The following is a 12,320-nucleotide window of genomic DNA, read 5'->3' as shown; positions in this document are numbered from 1 at the left end:
CCGCTGGCTCGCGCGGCTCGGGGCTGAGACGCAGGATCGCTCTACCCTCCCCCCACTCCCCGCCTCCGGGGGTGGAGGAAGGGCTAGGCTCCTCCAAGGTCATGTACCTCCACACCTGGCGTCCCCCTCCAACATAAGCTCCCAGGGGAGATAATTAATTCCCCGCGCCGGTACGTATCCTGTGCCTGCTGAGCTGTGCGAAGAGCCGGTCTCCCCGCATCCACCTTGCAATACCTAGGGATGGCAGACACGCACTGCGACAAGGATGCCCAACCGTGTCCTAGTGCTGGTTTTGTGAGAAATGGGTCACAGCCAAGAACTGAGTATAGTAAACCTATTTTCCAAACCCTAGATCAAGACAGGACCTGCCCAGTGTCATTTCTTTTGATTTGGAGATTTATTTAGATGGGGGAAATCTTACAAGGTTATGAAAGTTGTTGTTTTCAGATATAAATGTTTTTAAATATTTGTTTTAAAAAATAAAACTAAATGAAATTGGACAGCATTGTAGAAGTCGGCAGAGCTTCCTGCAATCTGGGGCAGGTATTAGGTTGCCTGCTTTGGCTTGGGGTGGAGCAAAAAGGGAGAGATAGAGTTCTAAGGTCTGAATAATCATGAAATACTATATAATTTGTTAGCTGCAAAGACTGTTAAAAAGGTAAGGCCAAACAACAAAGCATCAGACAGCCATCTGCAAATCAGTAGGAGCTATCCAAGGAGAGGGTGCATAGGCACCTTCAGCACTCCTGGGCTAAGGGGCTGTCTGAACTGGGCTGCAAGGGTGACTACAAGAGGTGGTATGTGCATTCCGTGTCTAAATTCATGCTATCTGCTATTGTGTGCTGGAGTCCATGAAAAGCTTATTGCTCCCCTCACCTCTCCTTGACCCCTTCATTCTAGAAGGTTAGGGTCTAAGGCTTCTTTATCTTCTCAAAAGTCTTACAGCACTTTTCAATGACACTGGGGAAAAGCTGAGGTCATTCATTTATTCAACCAATGTTTATTAAGAGCCTCATATGTGCTGAGCCTAGGTGCTCCAACTCTGAACATAACAGGGAAGGATCTTTGCCCATGTGGAACTTACAAGAAGCAAGCTAAATGAATAAAATCTATGGAGATTGTGGACCTGACAATGGACTAGCACTAGTTTCCCATAAATAGAATCCTTCCTTTTGACATAGAATTTTGACACCTTGCTGGACCTCCTTCCATGAAGAACAGATTATTCAGTAATTTCAAAGAAAGAGGCAAGGATGAAAGAACACATATTGAAAGAAAAAGAGAAAGTTCTAATTCCTTTTTATGGATTTATCTGGTAGAGGGGGCTTTGGTCCACATGTGGATCTTCCCCAGATAATACGGGTCTGTGGATAATTGGGAATTTGGCTGTGAGTCATTGAATAACCTGAACTTCCTGTCTCCATTCCTAGGAATGCTGAGGTCAGATGAAAAATGCAAGACTTCTGGTAGTCAACCTCACTAGCACCATAATTTATTAACCTTACTGCACTTTTGTTTTCTTGAGATATGGTCTTGCTGTGTTGCCCAGGCTGGCCTCAAACTGGGGATCCTCCTGACTCAGCTTTCTGAGTCTCTGGGATTACAGATTTGCAACACCATGCCTGGTACAGGTATTCTTTTTTTTTTTTTTTCTTTTAAGAGAGAGAGAGAGAGAGAGGGAAAGAGAGAGGATTTTTTTTTTTTAATATTTATTTTTCAGTTTTTGGCGGACACAACATCTTTGTTTGTATGTGGTGCTGAGGATCGAACCTGGGCTGCACGCATGCCAGGCAAGCGCACCACCGCTTGAGCCACATCCCCAGCCCCAGGTATTCTTTTTTAATTCTTCTGCTAACCATGTAGAATTCTAATTTTAAAAAACCCTTTCTATCATTGCTATAACATATGGTTATAGTTATGCTTACTTGAGATTATTTAAGGTAGTAAGTATATGGAAGAACTGGACATTTTAAAATAGTTCTACATATATTTTAAAATGTAGTTTATCTATCACTTCACAGAAATTAATTCAGAGGTAAACAAGTATTTTTTAAAGTGAGTTGATAAAAAATACGTAGTTAATTATAATATACATGGTACTCAGATACAATAAAAATAACAGTTGTGTTAGTCTTTTTGTTGTTGTTGTTGCTGGACCAAAATACCTAACAAAAACAACTTAGAGTAGGAAAAATTTATTTTGTCTCTTGGCTTCAGAAGATTCATTCCATGGTGGACCAGCTCCATTGCTCTGGGCCTGAGGTGAGACAGAACATCATGGTGGAAATGTGTGGTAGAGGAAAGCTGCTCAGCTCATAGCAGCTGGGAAGAAAAGGGTGAAAGAGGAAGGGTCCTAGGAGAAGATAAAGTCTCAGGAGCACACTCCAAGTGATCTAATTCCTCCAACGAGGTCCCACCTCCCAGTAATCCATCAGTGGATTCACTGATGAGGTCAGAGCCCTAATGATTCAATCACTTCCCAAACGTGAAGTGAGAGACTTCTCCCAAAAGAGAAGTGAGACTTTGGGGAACATCTCAGATTGAAACCATAACATTAAAAAAGAATGATTAAAATGTAAGTAGAAGATTCCTATATGATCCCGGGAACCAAAAAAAAAAAAAAAAAAAAAAAATCAAAGGCACCTGTGATTGCCCCGAACAAAGTTTCCTTCACAACATACCTTCTAGTCAGACTTTGCCAAATCAAATATTCCATTAGCCCTCGGTAGTAGATAAATAAAACCAGGTACCTAATGCTTAAGGGAATATATATATATATATATATATATATATATATATATATGGAAAATTCTGCCATACAATTTTATCAACAGAACATTTTCTGACTCATAGGACATCTTGCTTAATGTGATCATGGCTTTCAATCTTCAGAGCTCGGAGGCATTAGAAACGTGCCAGAAATCCTCCAGTCACAGCAAAAATGTTTCTTTAGAAAGTCACCCAGAATTGAAAATTCTGTTTTAAAAGCTCCATAAAAATCATGAGCTATTTATCACTTTCCCTTTAACATCTACTCCAAGAAACCTGAACTTTAAAGTCTAAAGTGGATTTATTTATATTTAAGAAGAAACTGCACGTAAATGTTTGTGCTGGGGATGGAACCTAGGGCCTCCTGCATACAAGCAAATGCTCTACCGCTGAGCACACCCCACGGCCCCATATAGACTCTTAATCATCCAGTATTTTTTGACAGGATTTTTGGTGGAATCTACAGAATATTCAGCACTGCTGGCTCCTGTGTGCTCAATGCCAATATGCCCCTCTCCAAGTCTTTGTGACAACCACAAGCGTCCCCCCCATTCCCACCACCCTCAGCAGTGTGGTACCACCTGTCACTTGAGAACCACAACTGCCTCACTGAGAAGAAACAGGAGGTTCCAACAGAAGAAGGCAGTGGGGATTTGTCCAAGAACCTACTACACCCAAATTGGTAGGGTGTTGGACTTTCCTGTTGAAAAGAAGGAAGAGAACTTGAAACCACCACATATGCAGGGTGTTTATTTTATTTTGGGGGGAGGGGCAGTGGGGATAAGCTCAGTGCACTGAGCCACATCCCCAGCCCTGTTTTTGTATTTTATTTAGAGTCAGGGTCTCACTGAGTTGCTTAGTGTCTCGCTTTTGTCTGGCTTTGAACTCTCTATCCTCCTTTCTCAGCTGGGGTTACAGGTGTGTGCCACCGTGCCCAGCTATGTTGGGTGTTTATTGAAATTCACACTTTGTGGGGAGGGAAGAGAGGAAACCAGGAGACCATCTCAGAGGTCCCTAGTAGGCCTCGTGGAGAAGCAGAGTACTCTTTCCCACCATGTGAGGTGGTTCCACAGAAGATGTGAGGTCTCAGAGACAACTCTGGGACTTGGTTACTCTATCATTTAGACAGGGCTTCACTGGAGACTCGGCTTTCTTCTGATGATATTACCCTCTCCCTCTTTATTCCTGTTTTGCTTCCTTTCTATTTCCTCATTGCCTCTGCCCCTGCAATCTTTCTGATTGTCTTACGGTATAGTTTACTCAAGAAAATACAAATAGGATCGTTAAATATTGCCAATACAAAGCATCCCTTTGGAGCAGAATTTTCTTGCCAGGCTCCCCCACTCAGGTGCTGGTGCAGTCCAAAGGCGTTTGGGGTTAAGGGGCAAGAGCTTATTTCCCCCAGCAGGGGGCAGCATAGCTCACTGGCATCTTGAGCATCCATTGCTCAATGTGGGTTTTGAAGTCAGATTGAGTTTGAGAGCCAGCTGCGCCGCACAGCCTCTGTATATCTTCAGCTGTTTGTGCCTCAGCTTCTCATTTGTAAATCAACACATTAATAATATAGGCTTTAAAATATGTATGTGTATTGGTGGGGGGCATCAAATTAGAAGCCATTAAAAGTACTTAGCATTTAGTAAGCAATTGTTGAACATTAACCGATGTTGTTCTTGCTGCTATTGTTATGATTAATAAGTAGAAAATGATTATTATTAGTATTAATTAGAAAGAACACTGAATAGAAAATTATTATTATTATTATTATTATTATTATTTAGAAACTTCACTCCTATCTCCCCATTACCCTCACTCTCACCCCCAAGGCTCATCAGACTCCCACTTGTTGGCAGAAGGCAGTGAGGATATAGATCCTGGAGGGGAGAGAGGAGGAAGGCTTTAAGTGTCCTGCTGCAACCCTGAAATTTCTTTGAAATCAGTTATTTTATATTCAGTTTTACATATCACTAATAGAATGAATAGATTCAATGTGCTTTTAATGCTATTCCTAAACATAGTCTTATCTGTTCTAATATAAAATGTTTTAAATTTTTTACCAGTTCAAATGTTTAGTTTCTGTCCAAATATATTTATGAAAAAAAATAATAGCCAGGCACACATCTGTAACCCCAACTACCTGGCAGGCTGAGGCAGGAGGATGGTAAGTTTGAGGCCAGCCTGGGCAACTTAGCAAAACCCTGTCTCAAGATAAAATTTAAAAAGAGCTGGGAATTTAGCTCAGTAGTACAGCCCTTGCCTAGCATGCAGGAGGCCCTGGGCTCCATCACCAGAACTGAGATATCTAGGGGTGGGAGGGAGAGGGAGAGATAAAAGGAGAGGGAGCGGGAAGAGGAGTAGATATATACAGAGAAGTAGATAAGTAAATTGATAGATCAATTGGCAGATATCCCAAAGAGACTCACCATGTTTCTCTCTCAGCACACACCTGGAGATATACATACCTCGTTCTGTGTCACCCTAATTCTCACGTTTCATGCTTGAAGGTTTTCCTTCCAGAATGATCAAACAGAAAGACATGCAATAATTTATTACATTGCCAAAAATTTATAAATTTTTATCTTGACAGACACATAGTGAGTACCCCCTCCATCCTCCAGAAGTTGCTCATATCTAACCATGCTAGTGATGTCATCTGCATGCAACTCACATTTCTCAGCCTTCTCCAGCTGGCAAGGGGGTGATCTATTTTCTTAGGAACTCTTACTATGTTTCCTGCAATTTGGTTTTAGATGTCTGTTTTTCCTTTTCTTCTGTGGTACTGGGGGTTGGACCTAGGGGTATTCTACCACTGAGCAACATCCCCAGCCCTTTGTATTTTTTATTTTGAGGCAGGGTCTTGCTAAATTTCTGAGGCTTAACCTCGAACCTAGGATCCCTTTGCATCAGCCTTTTGTGTAGTTGGGATTGCAAGTGTTTGCCACCATACCTGGCTCCTGCAATTTGGTTTTGATTATGGCTGTGCATTTCCAAACTCCAGTTGGACAAGGATAAAATCTTTTTCACAGCAGGCTCCTCTGCCCTTCTGTTAGTCAGGAATACAAATAGCTCTGGGTGTCTCTTCCAGTTCCATGGATGTTCCATACTCTCTCTCACTTCTGAGCCTTCATGGTGCTATTCCCTCTACCTGTCTTTACCTTCCCCCTCCCCCTTCTTTGGGCCATTTTCTTTGAGTAATCCCTGTTCTTCCTTCAGGTCTCAGGTCTTTCCTCTGAGGAGACTTCACTAATGCATCTCTCAGTTTTAATATGAGTGCCCTTCCCCTGATCCCACGTAAAGCCCTCAAATTTCCCTTATTGTTATTTTACTTAGTTGTACTTGCTTGCTTGATGGCTTCTCTCCCTCAGAAAATATACTCCCATAAGAGTGGGAATCATAACTATTTAAAAAAAAAATAAGAGGGACTGGGGTTGTGGCTCAGTGGGAGAACACTTGCCTGGCACGTGTGAGGCCCTGGGTTCCATCCTCAGCACCACACATAAATAAACAAATAAGTGAAAAATCCATTGGCAACTAAAAAACATTAAAAAAAAAAAAAAAAGAACAGTCTTTGTCTGATGTCCAGGAGAAAAGCCATTGCCATTTGTTGAATGGCTGCAGCAACAGAGCATGGGTGTGGCTTAGCTCCACTTTCCAGAGATCTCATGTGCCACAAAGAGAAACAGCAGTCAAATTCAGACGCACAAAATGATTAAATTATGGTACAGTAAATCGGAAATGCTTTGGACCATCTAAACAAACAATTCATCTTGCATCCAATCTTTCAGTGACAGGGAAACTAATTGTTAATTCTCATTCTCCAAAAGAGAAGGTCTGAACTAGTCACGGTGATGTTGCTGCCTGTGACACTAACACTTCATCTATAGGGACTTGAACTGAGGAGGCTCTTGGTTTACAAATTTGACCCAATGGTAAAATTCCCACTCCACCAGCTTTGCCAATAGTACAGCTGCTAGAGCAACTACAAAAGAAGTCAGCAACTTTGTAAAAGGCAGAGAGAAGTGTGGTGTCAAGCAAAGAGTGGCAGAGAGGACAGCAAAAGGTGCAGTCCCAGCTCTGTTGCCTGACGTTTCTACACCCCACCATCTCTAGAAACAGAGGCGGATGGCATAAGCTCTACCTGCTCTGTGCTGAATCCTGTTACCACACAGGGTGAGGGTCCAATCCAAGCCAGAATTTGGCAGCAGAGGTCACTGCACAGTAGTTGGGAGTCTGGGTGTGACAGAAGCAGACCTAGATTTGATGCCCCTAAGTATCTTACTCACTTGTGACGATTCTCTTGCATAGCCTCAGTTTCCTCAGTTATAAAATGAAGATGATAGAGTCCCTACTTTACTAGATTGTTATGAATAAAATAGGAGAAATTCTTGTTCACAACACACTCAAAAAAGAATGCTCTTAACGTTAAGTGACTGCACTCTGATTGTAATACCTCTATATTCTCGTGGGTATGTGCTTCTTCAATTGGAGCAACAATTATCATTAGTAATAAAGCCTGTCTCACAGTGCAGCATGTTTTGTCCTCAGGTTGTCTGTGGTTCTGTCAAGTTCCCACTTCTCAGACACATGTGACAGGTGCTGTCAATGGTGTTGGGCATCCCACCTCAGTAGGAAATATTATCAACTTCCATTATTCCCATTACCAGGAAGTATTTGTGGAACTCAGCTAATTGCATAGCATTTTGAACCATCTTATAAGCTGTGGCATTTGATGGTGCAATTGAAATATCTGTAAATTATATCTTTTAAAGAAAGGATACCATGGTGATTATCAATTAATTTTTTTTGTAGCATCACACTGTAGAAATCTTTCCAAACTAATTTTTAAGAAGGGATATTTTCCTTTGTGAAGCTATATATCTGGCATGTATACTAGCATTTCCTGATGTGCTATAAATATTCTTCTGTACATTCTTTTTTTTTTTTTTGTACCGGCAGTTGAACTCAGGGGCACTCAACCACTGAGCCACATCCCCAGCCCTATTTTGTATTTTATTTAGAGACAGGTTCTCACTGAGTTGCTGAGTGCTTCACTTTTGCTGAAGCTGGCTTTGAACTCTGGATCCTCCTGCCTCAGCCTCTCGAGCCATTGGGATTACAGGCGTGCACCACCAAACCTCATGTCTTCTGTACATTCTTTGGGTAATACCTAGAAAATAGAAAGAAGCAAGATCTGTACTTAGAAAAATTGACTCTTCCAGATTTTTAAAAATAAACTTATGGTTATATAAAACAAACAGCTTTTGGTTTTGCTTTGTTTTTAGTAGTCCAAAGAGGTATAGAATGCATCAGAATTATTTATGAGTGGGCTGTGCCATCATGAACAATTCAATTCATTTTCTAAGTTTATTAACTTGTAAATTCAGTGAGTGAAACTTCACCATAAACTGTTGGGAGGAAAAGTCAGGAATTTAGAGACAATGGAAAAGGCTTTTGACTTCTTTATCAGTTATGAAAGAGACAATCTTCCTCATTGTCTATATTCATGGCATGAAGAATCAGTAAATCGCAGAATCACTGCCCCTGGTGTCTAAACTATAGTGGGCTCTTGTCAGAAAGTCACAAATGAAACTGATTTCATGATATTTCTTCCTAATTATTTTATCTGTGTCTTTATTAGCAGGGTCACCAAGAGACTCAAAGGCCCAGAGTAAAGTACGTAGGCAGGGGGTAGAAGGAAAATACTTTTTCTTCTTCCTTGACTGATAAAGATAAGAAAAATCTTTCAGGGATTTTTTTTTTTTTAAAGTCTAGACTGGGTACTAAAGTGAATTGGATGAACATTTTCAGGTATTGCAAAGACCACAAACCATTTAGTTTAATCTTTAAATTAATTTGCCTATGTTTTTGTTAGATAACTAATTTGTTACATTATTTGAAAATTATTTGTCATGACTGTTTAAAGATGAAAACAAACTATTTTGGTCCAAAATATCACTTTAAGTTCCTGTTTTAAATATGTCCCCTCTCTCTGCCCATTTCTAGAATAAAGAAGAGTATCAGTGATGTACTACCCCAGTTTGTCACTGATAACTGAGAGTTATACAGTTTTCCTCATGATAAAAATTCTTTGTTATATTTGTGTTATAGTTTTAGAAATAAAATAAATATCAAGACAAGAGGCTGAGGCAGGAGGATTCCAACTTTGAGAGAGCAGCCTGGGCAACTTAGTGAGACCCTGTCTCAAAATAAAAAGTAAAAAGATCTGGGGGTGTAGCTCAGTGGTAGAATGCCCCTGGGTTCAGTCCCCAGCACCACAAACAAAGAAAAGTGTCAAAACATTATTGTAATAAAGCTATAGAGCTATAGATCCCCAATAAGTATCTGTCAATTTTTACTTTTTTATGTTTTCATTGATGCAAAATATAAACAATATTTTATAATCTTTTTAAATTAAAAAATTATTTTAGTTGTTTGTTTAAATTGTCAATGGACCATTATTTTATTTATTCATTTCTATATGGTGCTAAGAATCAAGCCCAGTGCTTCACATACGCTAGGCAAGCACTCTATCACTGAGCCACAACCCCAGTCTCACAATTTTCAACTACTTATTGACAGTATTATTTTTTTTTTCTGGTTGTATACAAAGTATATTCACACCAATTCATGTCTTTATACATGTACTTTGGATAATAATGTCTATCACATTCAACCATCATTTCTAACCCCATACTTCCTCCCTTTCCCTCCCACTCCTCTGCCCTATCTAGAGTTCATCTATTCCTCCCATGCTTCCCCTCCCTACCCCATCATGAATCAACCTCCTTATATCAGAGAAAACATTCGGCATTTGTTTTTTGGGGATTGGCTAACTTCACTTAGTATTATCTTCTCTAACTCCATCCATTTATCTGCAAATGTCATGATTTTATTCTCTTTTATTGCTGAGTAATAGTCCATTGTGTATATATGCCACAAAATTTTTATCCATTCATCTACTGAAGGGCACCTAGGTTGGTTCCACAGTTTAGCTATTGTGAATTGTGCTGCTATAAACATTGATGTGGCTGTGTCCTTGTAGTATGCTGTTTTTAAGTCCTTTGGGTATAGACTGAGGAGAGGGATAGCTGGGTCAAATGGTGGTTCCATTCCCAATTTTCCAAGAAATCTTTATTACTTCTATTGTTATTTTTGTACTACAGCCAAAACCAGTAAAATTTTACCATGGTTTTAATCAGTTTCCCTGATTCTTCTCTTTTCCCAGGGCTTTCTAGAGGCAAGCATGCCTCTTGTTTGTCAATACTCTCACCCAAGGATTAAGTACACACTTCTCAGATCCCTCCTCCTTCTCCTCCCCTGGACCCCTCTTGCCTCAATTCTGTGCCCCAGCACACCACACTGTTTACAGGGGCAACTCATGCTGCCTACAAGCTCTGCCTGTTCTCTAAACCTTGTATACTTTACCCCCATCTGCAACTGTTAAAACCCTAGCCATCTTTGTTGCTAAGAGTCTCTTTCTTTGCTTACTGTGCCAGGCTCCACCCTTAGCACATCATTATAGGGCATGGGGTAGCACCAGTGCACATTATACAGATAGGAAATCTAAAGCACAGAAAAATAACTTTGTACCAGGTCACACTGCTAGCCTATGGGAGAGTCAGAACCAAAACTCAGGTCTGTGGAGCCCATGGCCAAAACACTGCCATACCTGTTGCTTCTCCACTTCCTCAAGAGCTGGTAGCTAAAAAAAACTTTGCCTCATTCCCCAGTTTTCACAGATCACTCCATAGAGCTGGAGAGTAAGAACTTTTATTTTTTATTTTTTTTTTGGCAGTACTGGGAATTGAACCCAGGGCCTTGCACATACCAGACAAGTGCTCTACCATTGAGCTACACTCCCAGCACTTTTTATTTTATTTTGAAACAGAGTTTCACTAAGTTGCCCAGTTAACCTCGAACTTGTGATTGATCTGCCTCAGCTTCCTGAGTAATTGGATTACAGGCAAGTGCCACCATGCCCACGAGTAAGGACTATTTTAAATTAATCTCTTTTATGCCCTCTTGCCACACTTCACACAGGCTCTTCGAATAATAGGAGTTCAGTATATACCTGTTAAATTTAGTTTTCCTGGAGAACCATTAGTCTAAAACTTCGTAGACCTGGCTGTAAACTCAATAGGAGTTCGAACCCTTGAGCAGTTACAGAAGGCTTCCTAAGGAGGTGGAGGTCCAGGTGGGCTTGGAAGACCAGGTGGATTTGGTGAATCAGGAGAGAGCATCCACTGTAAGTTCAGTGACAATCTAAGTGAAGTCAAGGCAGAAGGCAGAATCATGACATTCATGAGGAACTATGAAAAAAGCCGTGCCTAGTAGACATGATGACTTAATGTGCTTTGGGGAAGGATATGAGATTGGCTAGATTAAATTGGCTTTATGGATTATGGAATGATTTGATTGCTAGACAGAGGAATGTGGGCCAAATGCTTGCTGATGCTTTAGATATTCTATGATACTGTATTCCTAATATTCATATTGTTTGTATTATTTTGTTTTAATATTATATAATATTCCACTATATGACTATATCACAATTTATTCTTTATTTTATTTATTTATTTATTTTATTTTTTTTTTTTGTGTGTGTGTGTGTGTGTATGTGTCACTGGGGATTGAATCTAGGGCTTTATACATTCTGGACAAGTTTTGTACCACTGAGCTACATCACCAACCCTTTTTATTTTATTTTGATAAAGGATCTTGCTAAGTTGCCCAGGGCTTCAAACTTTCAATCCTCCTGCCTCGTGCTCCTAAGTATCTGGGACCACAGGTGTGAGCCACCATACTAGGCAAGTTCTTTATTGTTGTTTTTCTCCTCCATAGTTTGTGCCATTAGTGTCTTAAAAATAGTTCTCCATCATTAGGTTATAAAGACACTCATCTTCCAAAAGCTTATAGTTTTGCCTTTTACATCTAAGTCTCTAATCCCCCTAGAATTTCTGTTTACACTTTGTTTGGAGTGTTCTTTTTTCCTATACCTTTTTATATTTGGTAAACTGTTAAAAGTGACAGAGAATGGTGTTTAATCTTTGTGGAACTTTTTATTTATTTAATTTATTATTTTCATTACTATTTATTTATCTATCTATTTATTTATTTTTGCAGTGCTAGGGATCAAACCCAGTGTCTCACACATGCCCGGCAAGTGCTCTACTGCTGAGCCACACTATCTGTGGAATTTTTAAACAACTAATTCCATTTTTGAAAGGTTATAAAACTATTCAACTTTTCTTTTGTGAGCGACATTTATGATATATTTTTTTCTTAGGATCTGTCCATTTCTCCTAAGTTTTCCAATACACTTGCAAACAATTGGTCCCATCCCCATAATGTTTTAAAATTCCTGCAGCACCTATAGTTGTTTCCTTTTCATATTGAACTTATATATCCTCTAGTTTTTCACTCTGTCTTTATAAAGGTTTGTAATTTATAAGTCATTTCAAATGGCCAGATTTTTAGCTTTGTTGATTCTCCTTATTTTCTACTTTTTCTATTCAGCTAATTCCTATTATCTTTATTATTTAATTCCCTTTCTT

The 12,320-nt window shown here is 39.8% G+C and overlaps 1 pseudogene; it reads left to right on the top strand.

Annotated features, from left to right (window-relative positions):
- The first annotated feature begins 240 nt into the window (after nt 1-240).
- The window catches only part of LOC114088104 (V-type proton ATPase 16 kDa proteolipid subunit c-like), a 34,086-nt pseudogene continuing 22,006 nt past the window's right edge, over nt 241-12,320 (top strand).

This window comes from Marmota flaviventris, chromosome 2 (assembly GCF_047511675.1).
Source record: "Marmota flaviventris isolate mMarFla1 chromosome 2, mMarFla1.hap1, whole genome shotgun sequence".
NCBI classification, from domain to species: domain Eukaryota; kingdom Metazoa; phylum Chordata; class Mammalia; order Rodentia; family Sciuridae; genus Marmota; species Marmota flaviventris.
The sequence above is the reverse complement of the archived record's forward strand: the minus strand, read 5'-3'. Positions and strand labels throughout refer to the sequence as shown.